This window comes from Apis cerana, linkage group LG1, assembly GCF_029169275.1.
Source record: "Apis cerana isolate GH-2021 linkage group LG1, AcerK_1.0, whole genome shotgun sequence".
In the NCBI taxonomy this organism is placed as follows: domain Eukaryota; kingdom Metazoa; phylum Arthropoda; class Insecta; order Hymenoptera; family Apidae; genus Apis; species Apis cerana.
The window spans coordinates 778,674-795,478 of NC_083852.1; the positions used below are offsets into that span (position 1 = coordinate 778,674).

General features: G+C 41.5%; 1 long non-coding RNA gene across 1 annotated transcript in view; it reads left to right on the forward strand.

The window, feature by feature from the left end:
- The window catches only part of LOC133667076 (uncharacterized), a 107,569-nt gene extending 95,805 nt beyond the window's left edge, over nt 1–11,764 (forward strand). Inside the window, exon 3 of the long non-coding RNA XR_009832216.1 lies at nt 10,652–11,764. This is a non-coding gene — a long non-coding RNA (uncharacterized LOC133667076). The remainder of the gene's footprint in view (nt 1–10,651) is intronic.
- Nucleotides 11,765–16,805: the final 5,041 nt, after the last annotated feature.

Below are 16,805 nucleotides of genomic sequence, written 5' to 3' on the forward strand. Positions count from 1 at the left end.
GACTCGCCCTTCAAATTATCCAGAATCACACACGCCACCTCAAAATGCCGCCTCATCCTCCGCACACGTCCATCTCTCCTCCATTATCCTTCCCCCTTTCGAAAGCCCGTACGAAATATCTCGGCGACAAAACGACAACAAGCTTCGCCTTTAAACGACAACAAGTGGCGAGAGAAGAGAAAGACTCCGATCCCCCTCCCTCTCCCTCATTACCATAACAATCCTCTTACACGGGGCAGGCGTAGCAACCGACAAGGCAATTAATGTATCCCCCTCCGCACCCAACTACCCGCTCTCAAAGGGTACGCTTGAAGCTCCTCTCTCTCTCTCCCTCTCTCTCTCGCCGCCCGCATAAATCTATGAGCCAACCGCGCGTGATTCCGCGCGAGATTTATACGAGAGCTGGAACACCGCGTGTACGTCGCGTGCGTGTACCATCGAGCGCGCCTCTACTTCGGTCAACAAGCTTTAACGCCGCCGAACGGAACGAATGGTAAACGGTCGCGGCGAAGGAGAGGGAAGGGGGAGGAAAAGTTGGAGCAGTAACCGCTCGTAAACTGTAGCGATTTGAACGCGGCCACGTTAACCGAGAGCGTTAAGGAGGGAGGGAGGGGGATAGTAATGAGGGGGGAATAATGAATTTCGCTAAACGCCTACGTGCGGGAATCTCGTAAACACCGGGACTTATGCCTCGGTTTCCGGCCATAAGAAATATATGTATATATATATATGTATATATACTCCGCCAATCTTTTCACCGTGCACCGTTCCTCGTCCTGAAACGACGAATCTCTCGCCCCTTTTTCGCTCCCTTTTTAGACGAATCGAGGAGGGCGATGATTTTCCTTTTTCGTTCACCGGCGAAAGTATATCTTGCCGGATTGATACAACAACACGAGGATCGATGGATTGGATATTTCTTATCTGTGGAAAAAAAGGGGGATATCGGGAGTGGGAATGGATACGGATGAAATCTTGGAAGGAATGATGGTTGTTTTTGCGAGGAGAGAGGCGAGGAGCGCGTACAGGTGCGCGATAAGATAATAAATTTGTGGAAACGTTGCCACGGCTTACACGGAAACCTCATAAAGCTGGTATTTAGAGTTAGAACACCGGCGATGCTTGCTTGCAAACGGCAACGGCGTCCGCGATGCTCGCTCCGCGGCCTCGACCGTCCGTTCCTCTGACCACCTGTAGTAAGGGCCCGGCTCTAAGTGGGCGGCAGTTGAAATATTATAAGCATAACCCCATAAATAAGATAAACCGTTGCGCTTATAAAGGGTAGCAACGTAGCAGTAGCCTCTATAATAACTCGCGATAGATTAATCTTCTTTTATACGTGGTCGTTTACCGATGTTACCATTATCACGATACAACGATACGTTGTTGATAAACAAATCTGCAACGATTGGAAAGAAGCGTAGATCCCACTTTGATCCCAGTTTAATCCGGATTTTCTCCCCCGGGTAACGTCCCATCCTGCACGCAACGATATAACATCGCTTTCGAATATTGGATTTTCGAACGTCGGCAATATTTATTTACCATTGATTTTTTTTTAGAATATCTTTTCTAAGCTCTTTGCGTATTAATCGAAGCGTAAAATAATATATTGTCGAGTAGATTTTCGTGATCTCGAGGATCGGGCTGCATCTTAATCCGAGTTTGACACTCGTGGAATATTATTTTTAAAGTTTTTCAGTTTCGTGAGCGAATCGAGTTGAAATTATTTCTGAAAGCAGCGGACGAGGATCAAATATCAAGATATAAAAATCGTATTGATCTGTGCGCGAAATCATTTTAAGTTAGCTTTTGCATTCGATTCGAATATTTACGTATATTTAATATCTTTAAAATATTGTCAAATAGACGCATAAAACGTTCAAAATATAAAAACTTTATCATTCGTGAAATCGTTTCATCGGTTAAATCGTCCGAGGAGGAAAAGTTAAACCCATAATTTCGCGAGAAGGAAGTAACCTTTGCCCCCTTAATAAACGATAGAACTCGTCGGCTGTAGATTTTATGGAAAAATGCACATCGACACGAGCGATCGGGTGCCGTCCGTTGCTGGCATTCCATCCACGCCGAGAAGTGAACGCGCCACCGGGAGGCCTTTAAGGCCGTCGCGGCGTAAGAATGAATTCGTCTTGGAGGGAGGGGGAATTTCCTGGTAGGAGCGTAGGAGTCCGGGAATGGCGGTGAAAGTCCATCTAGCCGCTTCTAAATCCTCGATCGATCGATCGATACTCTCCTAATCGACGCTCCATCACGCCACGCCGTCGTGAAATATCGATTCTAGCGGGATTCAGGGATATGTTTAATTGTCTCGTCCCATCGAAAATTTGCAAACATCTCCCCCTCGCCGAGAAGAAACGACGTGCGTGATGTCTTATCGCCCGTGAAACGTGTTTTCTCGCCGATTCGACTCCGTCCGACCGAAGAGAGAGAGAGAGAGAGAGAGGGAAGCAACTCGAAGCCCACTCGGCGGATCGTGGATGAGAACGGGCGTCGTAATTCGTGGCTAATCACCACGTGCGCACGGTGTGGGAGGCGGCACACCGCGGGAGAATGTCAGTGAAAGTCTATGTAGCCGATCGTTCCTACGATGATTGTCGTCCCACGTGTTCTCGGCGTGTCGGCCGGCAACGACGATCGCTTCCTGATGAAGCGAACGGCCCATTCGATACCGCTTGGAAAAAGAAAGCTTGGAAACGGGCCACGGGTTGGACGGGTAATGGTAATGGTTGCTTGGTAAATGTCCTTCGACCGATCTTACGTCGCCGTTGCGAAACGTGGCTCGTAAATTTTGGATTTGGAATGAGTTTCGTTTTCTCTCTTACACGGTCGATAAATATTATTGATCTCTAAGTTTTATCGACGCAGCGAAACGGGGGATTTTGCGTATCCGGTATCTGGCATGCTTACCACGTGGCAAGAAGAAGAAAAAGAAAGAGAAGAGGGAGAAGAAGAATCAATCGCGGAGAAAGAAAAAGAAAAACTTTGCCATACAATATACAGGCTTTGAAAAATTAGCAACAATGGGCTACAAAGCTTTTTCTTCCTCCGCCTTATATTCATTGTACATCCATCCACGGACGGATTACCATACGGACTTAAGAATGAGCTTGCCTCTCGAGTCAATTACATCTTGCATTGACGAATGGATCGGTCTGAACCGTGGCCTACATACCGTGCACTACGAGAGTTCGAATCCCAATCCCATACGACGAATCGATCCAATCCTGTCCAACTCGAGTATGTTATCCGTTCGAGTTTCAATTATCGTGGAGAGATCGTCGCGCCGATTTTTGTTCAATCATCTCCGAGATTTTCCTCAAAATGTCAAACCAACTTGCCAATCGGTCAAATTGATATCAATTGATATGATTTTCAGCGACACGAGTGACACGATTCGACAATACGATTCGATCGATTAGATATAAGAAGAGATCCGATCTTGATTTATCTTGATTCGAGAATACGACTATTTGAAGGCACGTTTGCGGCTCTCGTCCCCCTAAGGCGATCCGATTTATACCACGTACAGTAGAGAGACACCCGAACTAATACGGAGACAAAAGTGGCCGGATAATAGAATTTTCGGATAATAGAATTACTTTCTTTTGCATTAAATCACTTCACTTATTCAAGTAGAAATGAACAGAATTGACAGTCTCTTTCAACATCCAAGGATCCCATATCTTTTCAGCCGCTAAGTCGCATAAATTTTTTATCGTAAACAGCTGTGTAGAATTACGTTCCCGTTGCGTCTCGACCCACCGTGTATTCTTGCCGATTTCGTTGCACTTTCACCACTTTCGACATCTTTAATTACTTTATATTTCTCTTCGATAGTTAAAACTACACAGTTTTCGTTCACTTGTCGTCGCGATACCGTTCTCCGCTTCACACTGAATCAATACGATCGCGTTTAACTGGTCGAACACAGGAAAATACGTTGTATTTACGTTGTAACCTGAATATATTGTATGTAAACATACGCTACGAATAAGAACAGAACGTTTGTATATTAGAGTATTCGGATAATGGAATACGGGTGTCTCTACTGTAATTAGAAAAATTCAAGTTTGTCCTGATAAAATCACTATATACTACTTCAGGTATAGCTGCGTACTATTCCAAGTACTCTTCTTGAAGAGCGATACCAAATACGATAAGAAATAGAACATCGAATCTGAATTCCTAGTTTCTAAAAAAAACAATAATTATAAAAACATCCTTAAAGATCTTCCTAAGAGAATCGATTCGATAAAAAAACATTTTACTAAAATCAAATCATAATACTGGACAATATAATTATAATTATTTTATAAATTACAAAAAGTTGTTATTAATGAAATCTAGAAAATCTCAAAATTTATATACTTTTGAAAGAGATTCGAATATCAAATGAAAATAAAGCTAAAAATTTTTCATCTTGTACTAGGACGAGAATAGGATAAAGAAATAAAAGCCGACCGAAAAATCCAAAGTATCGTACATTTTATAATAAACGGTCGAGAAAAATAAAATGGAAAAAAGTATATATTCTAAATTTTAAATTATATTACTCACTTAGATATTCCATTCTATAAAATTTTCTTTATTGCATCTACTTTATTTCTATTTTAATAAGTTTATTAAAACCGCACCCGCGGTCATAAAGATTGGTAATTTCAGTGAAGCAGAAAATTATAAACGATCGGTGATAATCGAGCGAATTGGAAAAAGGTGGGGAGGCGGGTTTAGGAATTGGTACGCGGGACTATTGGCAAGCCTCGGTTTATAAATAGACGCGTTATTAGTATAGGTACAACAAAGGGATGCCATGCGAAACGGCCGTGCCCATGGCTGGAGAGACGCGAGTTTCGCGTGCACGCGTGCTCACGCCCGCGATTATCTTGGAGAGGGTCGGGGAGGGGGGTTGCAGCGGGTTGAGGAGCGGGCAACAGTTGTCGCGGGTAACAGTAGGCAGCGAAGGTGGGCAGGGTCAGGAATTCCTAGGCGTGCGAGAGTGTCTGCTGGTACACACCAGCCGCGTCGCCGCGCAGCCCGGAAACGAGGGAGAGGAGAGCTTTCTCGAGGCCGTTCACCAACGGCCGCAAGGACGTTGTTGCTCGTTGAAGAGGACTCCCCGGTGAGAGGCTGCCAACATCCTTTCTTCTCTCGTCCAATTGCACGGGGAGAGGGAAGGCAATTTTAGATGGTTAGGTCGAGGAGGAATCTGTCTTGTGACTATTCCCGATCGTCCCATCGGGTGGATAGCACTGAACAGCACCTGGGAAAAAATGTTGTTGTACGAGCGCGTTCTTCTCATCCGAAATATCGATTATTGTATTGTGAAAAATTATAAATAATATTTCTGCTGCACCATCCCACTTTTAAAACTAACGTTGGCTGTTTATTTTATAATTTATTTGAACTCGAATGACGATTCTTCGAGGCACGATTTGACAATAGAAATATTATTTTCGAAGAGTTTGAGTTTTGAGTTTAATGTGGTGGTGATTATGATGATTATGATGACAGAGAGATGATAAAGATAGAGATGAAGTAAGAGGTGTAAAAAGGCGGAAAACAAGAATAATAGTGAATTAAAAATTTTATTGAAATTCTCCGTTTCGAGTGGAACATACTTTCTCACGAAGCATCGATACGAAAAACGGAATTGTTATTTTATACGGACGAGATAAGAGGGAGGAGGGATGAATTTTTGACGAAGGTTAACGAGTCTTTTGTCTAAGTTTCTAGATCCGGCGTTAACCTGTAAAATATACATCGTGGGGTGGACATATTTTAGGGAAGCGTCGAGAACGATGTCGAGAAACCGAGGCGGGACGGGGCCCTTTTCTTCTTTACACGTGTATAAGGTATAACGTTATACCATAAAGTCGCGCCGAGCGATAACGCGTCTCCGATACCAATCTAGCATGACGCATCGCGTCCTCCCGGAGAATTATGTTGCTCCCAGGTATTTATTGCCAACGGTATGTCCGCGGCAAATCCAAAGAGAACGCCGTCCGCGAAGGAACGTATCCACGAGGAAAGCCGAATTCTATCCAAATTTTTTCTCCCCTCCTCTAGATTCATCCTAAATTAAAAAAAAATTTGTATCAAGATACTCTACATCGGCGACATTGATCCGTGATAAATGGATCGACGATTCATTTGCTCGTTTTACATATGTATAAATCTTGAGGGAGAGAACGGTGTGTGCAACGAGTAAGAATATCGACAAATTCGAGGAAAAATGAGAAGGAATTAATCGTCGATTTGGGAAATGAGAGAGTTTGACGGGAGGAGGGAAGCGCAAAAGCGAAGGTGCAAGGGCGAAGGAATTCGAGGAACCCGCTTGCACACGTGAGCGAATCGGCGGAATAGCAAAGGGCCGTTCGAAAGCCCGGTTCTCTTCCCCCGACTTTGCGAAAGAGAAGGGGCCGCCGTCCGCCACGTTTTTCCAAGCCGCGTAGCCGCGGTTCACAAAAGCCGATGTCAGCTCGAAGCCGATAGAGAGATTCCATTGGCCGCTCTCTCTCCGCTCGCGTTGCCGGCCAATATCGACGAGCGGCCATCTACCCAATTAGTAACCATCGCGAATTCCCATTAGCCCATGCAAACTATCGTCCAATCTGCCTTGCCCCGACCCCCCTTCCCTCTCCCCGTACATTCGTCACCGAAAGTGCACGCTCAAACTCCCATCGATTACGCTCCCTCGGTAAATTAGGTGAAGCTTCGGTATTTCCACGAGGGAGGAGGGGGAAGAGCGATTCTAATTTCGAGGACCGTTTCTTCGTTTGCTTCGTCTCGCGAAGAGGGGAATTTATGAAATGAGCGAGCGATTCTTTTTTTTCCTTCGTTCGAGAGAAGTTTGTATTAATAGTAGTAGGGATGCGATTTGAACAAATGAAGTACACGATTGTCGAAACGTCACCGCCAATCACTTGTTCCACTCATCTGGTTAAACTCATCTCTTCGTACTTTTGTTAACGAGTATACACAAGATCGTGACCGCGACAATCGGGCGAAACGTGCCGTTAGGGTATCTTCATAACGAGAATTAAACGAATCCTATTAGCACGTTGCGACGAAGAAATTATACCACGATCTTTTCCCTGTTATCACGAAATAATCAAAATTAATTATCATTTATCACGAATGACGATAAAAGAGAAATATTGTATCGCTGTAAATTATTAAGAACGGAAAGATTTCTTCTTTACCATCAGTGATCACGAGTGGCGCGAAGAAAAAAGAATTCTATCCGAATGTTTCGTCGAATTGTACGCTGAAGAAACAAGTTTCTAAGACTCTGTTGGAAGGATCTTATCCAAATAAAATGTGTGTAAGAATCGATGTGAAGGCGGCTTAATGCGGCCTCCCGGTCGGCAAAAAAGAGAGCTTCCCAGCGTAAGGCACTGTTCGGCAACGCATCCGTTGCCCCGTTGCAGATTGTTGACCGTGATTGCAATTAGTAACCCGGCGGGGGCCCTGTGTGCCTCGGAAAGGCGCGTCGTCTCCTCGCCTCCCCCTTTCTCGTCCCGCTTCTCATCCACCGGCTAATACCCCCCTTCCTCCGTTTCGGCTTCCCTCACCGCCCCCGAACACGTCAACTCGGGCAAACGGCGAACGAGACGACCGTAATGGACATTTGTTAGGAGAGAAACGAGCGAGATCGAAACTTGCCGGGTACAACGGGTCGGATTACCCGTCGCGTTTCTCCCTCCCCTCGAGGCCTCCACCAGACATCGAGATACCGAATCTATTCCGCGTAATTACCTGGAAAGACGCCGGCTACGCTTTCAGCCCGCGTAACGTCGCTCACGCATGCCGCCGCGGTGAGAAACTCTCTCTGCCTCGCGAATACGGCCGGGTGTGTGTAACGTGGTTAAACGCTGTGCGTTTGCTAGCACAAGTTGGCAATTGGAAGGAATGCGGATCTGATTGGCCGGATTCGCGTAGCATTTCTCCAAGCTAACCTCTTTTCCGATGCACGAGATCTGACAAAAGTTCGCCTTTAAAATTTATATTGGGAACGCGATGGCAGCGCCTCTACTCTTTCTTTCGATGCGTCCAAATGCGTGGACGTGAACGCGAAAGTGAACATTATTGTAATTCCTTACAGGCGGAGTCGAAAAAGTAACCAATTAAAAAAATTTATTCAGAATAAAGTTTAATGCTCGAACAACATTCATAACATACAACAGATATTATCCGTTTTTCACATAATCTCTACCGTTTGGCGATTACGATTATTTATAATTATTATTATTATTATTATGTTTCGAACGATAAATTATCGAGATAAGTTTATTTATAACTTCAACTATTAAATTCTGCCCATCACTGTTTGCAGGAATGCATCGTTCGAGGAAGAAAGAATATCGACGACGTTATTATCGTCGATATTAACGTACACGCGTAGAAATCGATTCGATCTCGATGGGTCTACCGCATACCCCGACCGATGAAATCGGAACGGCCTTTTATACGGATCGTTCCGCGGTAGTTAGCCTCCGCCGGGTCGAACACGCGTGTATACAAGGGCAGGTGCACACACGCACCGTGCGTAGGCAGTAACGAACAATCAACGGCGCCCGTTACAACCGTGATTTTATGTTCCAATTTGCAAACGCGACGTTTAAAGGCCCGCTCGACCGTTCCCAACCACCACCGTACCCATCGTCATCCTCGTCATCGAGTTCGTCGTTGTCCTTACGGCTCCTCCTCCCCCACCTCCTCCTCCTCCTCGTCCTTTTTTCTTTTCGTGCACGGCCGTGAGAAGAGATTACCAGAGTTAAAGCCAGCTTTCTGCCGCGCAAAAAACGTCGTAACGTTCGCGGTGGATACGCTGCCGAGGTGAATTAACGAGTCTACGGAACGTGCACCCGATATTGATACGAAAACTCGTTTTTAGAAAGATCGTATAATAGGAAAGACGTATAATTGAAAATATTTGGAGAAAATTATTACGTTACACACGCGTGAACAGGATGTTTAATCGTTCGCGAAGCACGAGCTTCGGTTAAATGGGTGATCATGGATCGATAGATCCGTAAATATTTTTTCCCTTCTTACAAATATTACGTTGCACGGAAATTGAAATTGACAAGTTCGAAATAATATTTTTGTGTACCGTTCGTATTCGTTGTTTCGTGAATATCCTTTCGGTAATAAGATTTCGCGATGAGATCGCGAAGGAGATTACAGGATATGATTTGCATAAACTATAAAGATCAGGATCGAACAATAAACGTAAATAATTAGCTGCATTCTTAAACTGTCGTAATAAATATTGCGCGTTCATCGTTCTACTTTCTCTCTCTCTATCTCTCTTTCCCTCTCGTCGTCCATTCTCTCGCCTCGGTTAGTTAAATTATATATTTTTTTCGATCGTGCCTCGATTACGACGCGAGTTATCGCTTACTTAATAACGCGACGTACGAAATCGACGCGCCAAACGAGATCACGGAAGAGCTAATCTTTCCCTTCTACTTCTTATTATTAAAACAAGGAACGAAGGAATATTTAAACCCCTAAAGGCTAAATTAAAATCGGAAATTGAACGGTAGACGTAGTTTTTTGCCCGTTGAAAAATTTCCTTTGAAAAGGTACGCGTGTGAGCGAAATATATCGGTTTTTCATCGATTTTCAATTAATCTATCCTGTCCAATCGACAAGACGTTGATTGGAAGGCGTAAAGGAGCACCGGACGAGGATCACTCTTGCCTCGGATCACGTACACGATCTGGAACGTACGAGGATCTAGGAATTCGAGAAAGAAACTTTGAAATGTTGTACGACGGGATCTCGTATGCCGTGCCATCCGGATCAAAGGCCCCGTTTAACCCGGATGGACCATTTTTCCCCCGAGCTGTTCGTATCCAAACAAAATCGGGGCAAATCCCTGAAACGAACAAAATTGACGATAATATTCGATCGTTATTTCTCGAAGATCGACGGCGTTATCGTTCGTGGGAAGGGCTCGTTGGCGGAGCGAGGAATTCTCGTGGTCCATTTGCAATTCGAAATTGTTTTGGAAACTAATTTCTGCACGGGGGAACACGGGGGAAACGCGTCTGCACGGATACCGCGCTGTCGTGTACAGAGGCTTCCGGTAAATTAGATTAGTTCTCGGATGTTCGTTACAACGGCGCCGAGTTGCGTTACTTCGTTACCGGTACGACTGACCACGCGCGTCAATCTCACCGGGGAGTCCCACCTCGGCCGGCCACGAGTTTCCCAATTTTTACTTATTCCTGCAAGTTATCGCCCGGCGAAAGTTTAGATTGCGATAGAAAAAAAAAAAAAAGAAGAAAAGAGAAAAAGGAACACCCTCCATTACAAGTTAAATTGTTCGTCCCCGTGATCGAATCGAATGAAGGGGTGGGAGGGAAAGGGATGAGATCGAAGGAGAATTATTCGAGGGGTATATATCTAACGTGAGATATTTTGAAAACGTTAGAGTCATTCGTATCGATGAATATTTCTTTCTAATTATAATTAAAAATTTGAAACTATAACCTCCCAATTGCAATTCGAATTTTCTAATTAACGTTTTAACGGGCGACTCTTTTGTCTTAAAATTCGTCCGAATTCTAGTTTTACAAAAAAAAAAAGCTGTTTATAAAACTGTAAACTCGTTGAACAGGGAATCAACTTGGCGCGGATCGAAGGTGGCGAAACTAATCCCATTCCACGGAGGACGTTCCATGGGATGTAATCAAACTTTCGGAGGTGGAACTGGAACTCTCTCGGAAGCCACGAATACTGGGATTCAACGTCTATCGTTTTATCCGTGTTCGACAACAACTAACCGACAATTTGTAAACTTTCCCTACGATATACCTGATCGATCGAACGAAACGAAAGCTTTTCGTTTTCCGACGAAATCTAGTCGACGATCTTTAAGAAAAAGGAACGCGATTCCGCGACTCGTTTTTAGGCTAAGAATATAACGTAATCCGAAAATTAAAAAAAGAAGAAAGAAGAAGAAGGAACAAGGCCTTTTATTCTTAGAACAACTCTCCCCCCCTCCCCCTTGTCTCGTCGTGAGCGCGTCGAGCGAATCGAAGGAAGAGGAGGAAGGAAGGAAGGAAGAGAAAAAAAAGAGAGGCGAGAGGGAGAGCAAGGGGAGCAAGGGAAGTCGGAGATTCGCGACAACTCGGGCCACTCGCACGATTTACCGGCCGCCGGTTCGTGGCCAACCATTTAATCGATTAATCAATTAAGCGAGCGATTAATTATCGAAGCGGGGCAGCGGTGTGAAGGCAGAAGGGGTTGAGGGGGGAAGACGGCGGTAATTAAATCGTCGCGTCGGGAGCAATCGGACGCGGTCGAGGGAGCCCGACGAGAGGCCACAAATGATTTTGTCGTAACGACGTGGAGAGCACCCCGGGCCCAACCCTGCCCGGCTAATTAAGTCTTAGTCGTATTCGTTTCTTTCTTTTCCTTCCACGATGACCGCGTCCGTACGTTGCTTCCAACCGGCCACTCCGAACCCCACCGCCTCCGTCCATTCTCCATCCGCTCCTCTCCTCCACCGGCGATATGCTGGTAGCGTACGCCCGTTCCAATCTTATCCAACGTACGGCCCTCGGATTCGCGCGTCCTCATCTCGCAGTTATACGCCCGTATTCCACTTTTCTTTCATCTTTTTCTCCATTTTCCGAAGCAGATGTTCCTCGTTTGCGTATCGATCCTATATATCGATATATTTTACATTTATATATATATATTTATATGTTTTACATTTCTCATTTCAGAGCTATCGTATATTCGATTTTCTTTAATTTTTTCTCAATTTTCCAAAACAGACATTCGTCATTTTAAATTTTAGAGCTTCTATATTTTCCAAAACGTTCGTCATTTTACATTTCTCATTCCAGAGCTACGTCGACCGTTTATTCGGTTTTCTTTAAGTTTTTCTAAATTTTTCAAAGCAGACATTCGTCATTTTAAATTTTAGAGCTTCTATATTTTCTAAAATGTTCGTCATTTTACATTTCTCATTCCAGAGCTACTCGATATATTCGATTTTACATTTCTCATACGTCGATCGTATATTCGATTTTCTTTAAGTTTTTCTCAATTTTCTGAAGCAGACGTTCGTCATTTTAAATTTTAGAGCTTCTATATTTTTCAAAACGTTCGTCATTTTACATTTCTCATTCCAGAGCTACGTCGATCGTATATTCGGTTTTCTTTAACTTTTTCTAAATTTTCCAAAACAGACATTCGTCATTTTAAATTTTAGAGCTTCTATATTTTCCAAAACGTTCGTCATTTTATATTTCTCATTCCAGAACTACGTCGATCGTATATTCGGTTTTCTTTAATTTTTTCTCAATTTTCTGAAGCAGACGTTCCTTGCTAAAATCGATGCTATATATCCATTTTTATAATTTTCTATATACGTTTCTCATTTTAGAGCTTCTACAATTTCCAAAACAGTTCATCATTTTACATTTCTCATTCTAGAGCTACGTCGACCGTATATTCGATTTTCTTTAATTTTTTCTCAATTTTCCGAAGCAAACGTTCCTTGTTTGCTAAAATCGATGCTATATATCGATTTTTATAATTTTCTATATACGTTTCTCATTTTAGAGCTTCTACAATATCCAAAACAGTTCATCATTTTACAGAGCTACGTCGATGGTATATTCAAAGTTCGATTCATTAAAAATCTTTTCTAAACTTTCCAGAGCAAATGTCCGTCGTTTCTCGCGCACGCAACTAAACATTTCGTTGTTCCATCTTTAATCACGTTTACCAAGTTCACCTGTTCCCAAGGCAACGAGGAGCAACGGCCGTGAGAACGGGCGGGAAGAGTCGCGGGACGAAGGACACCGATCCGAGAGTGATTCGCGCTCGTCGTATCGTCGGGCTCGAGTTTCGCGATAACTGGAACAGAGACGATAATGCGACTAGCCGTCGAAAAATCCGTATGGACGCGCCCGGCATGGGCGTGGGAACCGCAAACACCGACTACTCCTCCTCCTTTATCATCCTTCCGTACAAAAGAAGATAACGATTTTTCCGCTCGCAGCCTTTTTCCAATCCTCCTCCCTCCCTTCCGTATTCAACATCGAATCGAATCCGATCGAAATCGTCATCCAATCGATCCGAAACCGTGAGAGTCGAAGAGGCGCGATGGTTTCGCGGCGGCAGATTGGATTCGAGCGCAGCTGGAATTTCGAAAACGGAGAGAGAGAGAGAGAGAGAGAGAGAGGGGAGCATCGATCAACTGGGATGCGGGACAAAACGTTATTGTATCCTCGATCTTATCGAGTCCGGGAATTTATTTGTCCATCGCGATTTTTTACGACTTGTTTGACTTGTTTGATTTATTTCAGAAATCGCACAATATAGCATTTTGTCGAATCTATCCCTCGACACCATCGAATCTCTTTCCCAGATGATAGGCTGGAAAAAGTCTGGCTATCCAGAGGGGTGGATGTGGAGGGAAGCGATAAGGCGTGTAATTAAAGAACAGGGATTCGTAATAATAATTTCGACCACCTGGCATCTCCGAACCCAGCGGTGCAACGAGGTGATCGTGAAGGCGCGTTCTCAGCCCGAGGGGGTTGTGATGAATTTCTCGCGAAATGTCTGACATTAAACCGAGACCAAGTCGAGCGCCCAGGGCGCGTGCCGTGTGGAGCCGTGTATTTGTAATTCTAATGGCGAACCACCTCGAGTGGAGAGAGTGTTGCGTTGTTTGCCTCGTAATAGTCCCCCTGGAATTCGGGAGGAGCTTGGGGCCTTCTGAAAACAGGAACCTTCCTCGAAAGGGATAAGTCGATATATTTAACGTCATTTCGAACAACACTCGATCCTCCAATTGCTGATTTTCTTCTTCAATTTCGTTGCATCGCATCATTTGAATGTAAAGGGGAGAAAAATTTCAGTAAAATTGTTCTCTGAAAACAATAAACAGAATATCTTCAATGCTAAGATATTCTGGAAACGAAGCCAGTTCGAGTAAGTTTTCAAAATCACCTTCTCATTCATGATATTGATAACATAAATATTATCTAGATGCTAATAATAAGCCTAATGAGCATACATCGTTATAAACGATCAATTTTTATGAACAGGTGTTACGTGATATACGTACGTACGTGCATAGAATAATTTATTATTCTCAGCTTACACAGTAGCCTCACAGCGCGATAGAAATTATTATATATTCATATCACGGAAAACATAATCAACGGTCTGCGATCTAATATCGTCGAATGGAGTAAGAAAGTGTATTACTCGACTCGATGAACCAACGTCCACGTGGCATGTTCTTCTTCTTTCTCCTATTCGTCGAAATACCTATATAATTTCGTTGAGAAAAATCTTGTTGCTTTAAGCCGTCAATAAAAAAAAATATTATTGCATTGTATCATTTATTAAGCGGTTGAATTCCCGAGTTTCTTCGAATGAGACAGCATTGTAACATAAATAGATCTTGTTATTGATGTATATGTACCAAATGTAAAAGCGAGAAAGAGAAAAAACGAAAAAAAGACATTATGCGAGAATGTAGAATTGATAAAAGAATAAATAAGAATCATAATTGATACGTGTGCAGATGTATATATATATATATATATATATGTATATAAGTAATTATCTTGTTCCTCCTGTGTTCATATATGATTTCACGCAATGTGAATGGCCTTTAATAAAATACGTTATTTAATGTTGTTAAATATAATGCTCTATAATGTCGTTATTCTCTTTTCATTTCGTGTATACAAGTGTTGTCTTCATTCAGAGTATAATTACAGGATTTAAACGCGGCTTAGAACTTTGGATCTCTTCTTTTTTTATCGATAAATGATGATGAGATTACATAAAATTGTAGCTTTTATGATTCAAAGTACGATAACAATACACTAATATGCATTTTTAATACTTGATTTTCAATTTTCAATCTTCCTGTCTTTCTCAATTTCTTCGATTCAATTTGCTTCCTCTGCAGATCCTATAAAGTGATGAAGTATCGACGAAGGCAATTTACTACTACTTTAATATTATATTATAGATATATATTATATATGTTATAATGTTTCATGTTCGATATTAATAATTTTCGATGTAGCAATATACGTATTTTGTACCGTCGAGAATACGAGAGCGATATAACGTATTTAATTCTGATGTTAATGGAACATTTTTCGTAATTCGATATTTAATTGTGCGACTCAAATGCGTCATAAAATACTGAATAAAAGTTATTTTGCATAGAATGGTAAGCGATCAAAGACAGAAACGCTTATAGATACGACTTGATTATGAAATCTCGTAAAATGATAATTTATTCGAATTCTCAGCGACAGGTTGAGTATTCGGTAGGAACGGTTAGAAATTAAAAGATTATTAATCGTGTGTATCGAGAGATACTCCGTAGGAGGCTCAGAAAAGGAAACTCGAAAGATAACGAACGTCAAGTTAAATTATCGTCTCCCGTGGATTTTCATCCGATCGGCTTTTTATCGCGCTGACGATCGCTGTAATCTTACGAGTTTTTACTTCAGATCTCACGGACAAATCCGAGCGTGAAGTTGCGAAGACTATAGAAGTCTACGGGTGGTGTTACCGTCGAGTTTATGTTTGTATCTTTCTTCTTTACGCGTTTTTTTTCCCCCCTCTATAATTTTTACGTTAATGAAAAATAACGTGTCGACTAATAGCACGTATTTAACGATAAAAAATTATGATCGAGGTAAAAACTGAAACTTGTTTAATTCTTGCATTTCGATTTTTATTTTATCTCTCAATTTTATCTGTATTCAAAGATATTCCTCTTATTTGATCATTTTATGAATCATTTATAAAATCATCTTGTAAAACATTAAATAAACAAATAATCGTTGTCAGCGATGCCTCAAAACACACACTCGCGTCAAATATTACGATATAGGTTAGATTATAATTTAATATATAAAATTATATTTAATTATATTATCAAGATGAATATACAATGTAAAGAGAATATAATATTTATATTTTTTATATTAAGAATATATATTCAAAAGTACATAAAGTATAAGAAAAAAATTATAAAAGCCGTTTAATCGACTGCAATATTTCCGTAGTATCACACTGAGCAGTATGTAGACAAGGGACGCAAATAATAGGAAAAAGACAGAGATAGAGTAAAAATTAGGGAATCAACGCCATCTTCAGAGTGCCGTAAATGAAACATATATAAAAAGGACAGTAAATAATAAAAAAAGGATAGAGAAGAATAAGAATTCACTATTAATACCATCTCTTGAGTATCAAATGTATTCCTTTAAAGGCAGGATAAAATAAAGTGAGAATTAAAGATCAACGCCATCTCTACAGGAAGAATAAGATATAATAAAAATTAAAAATTGGCGACATCTCTTGAATGTTTTTAAAATGTTTTTAATTTTTGAAAAAGTATTTTAGGATATTCAAGAGATGGCGCGAACAACTAATTCTTAGGCAATCTATTTTTAATATCATTTGCTCTTTTGTTTATATATTAATTATATTTACAGTATTCTAATGTTTTATTCTGTTTTTAAAAGAATATCTTTAACAGAAAATGATACTTGCAAATTTTCGCTCTTTTTTATCCTTTTCCTATTATTTACTATTTTTTCTATATTTATATATATTTCGGCATCTTCTAATTTTTATTCCATTTCTTTCTACTCTACTTCCTTTTTTACTACTTTTTAATTCTTATCTATACTTGCTCTTGATTTTTTATTAAATTATAAATTATAGCAAATAATATGAGCTAATTGGCTGTTATTGATTATTTTTTTATT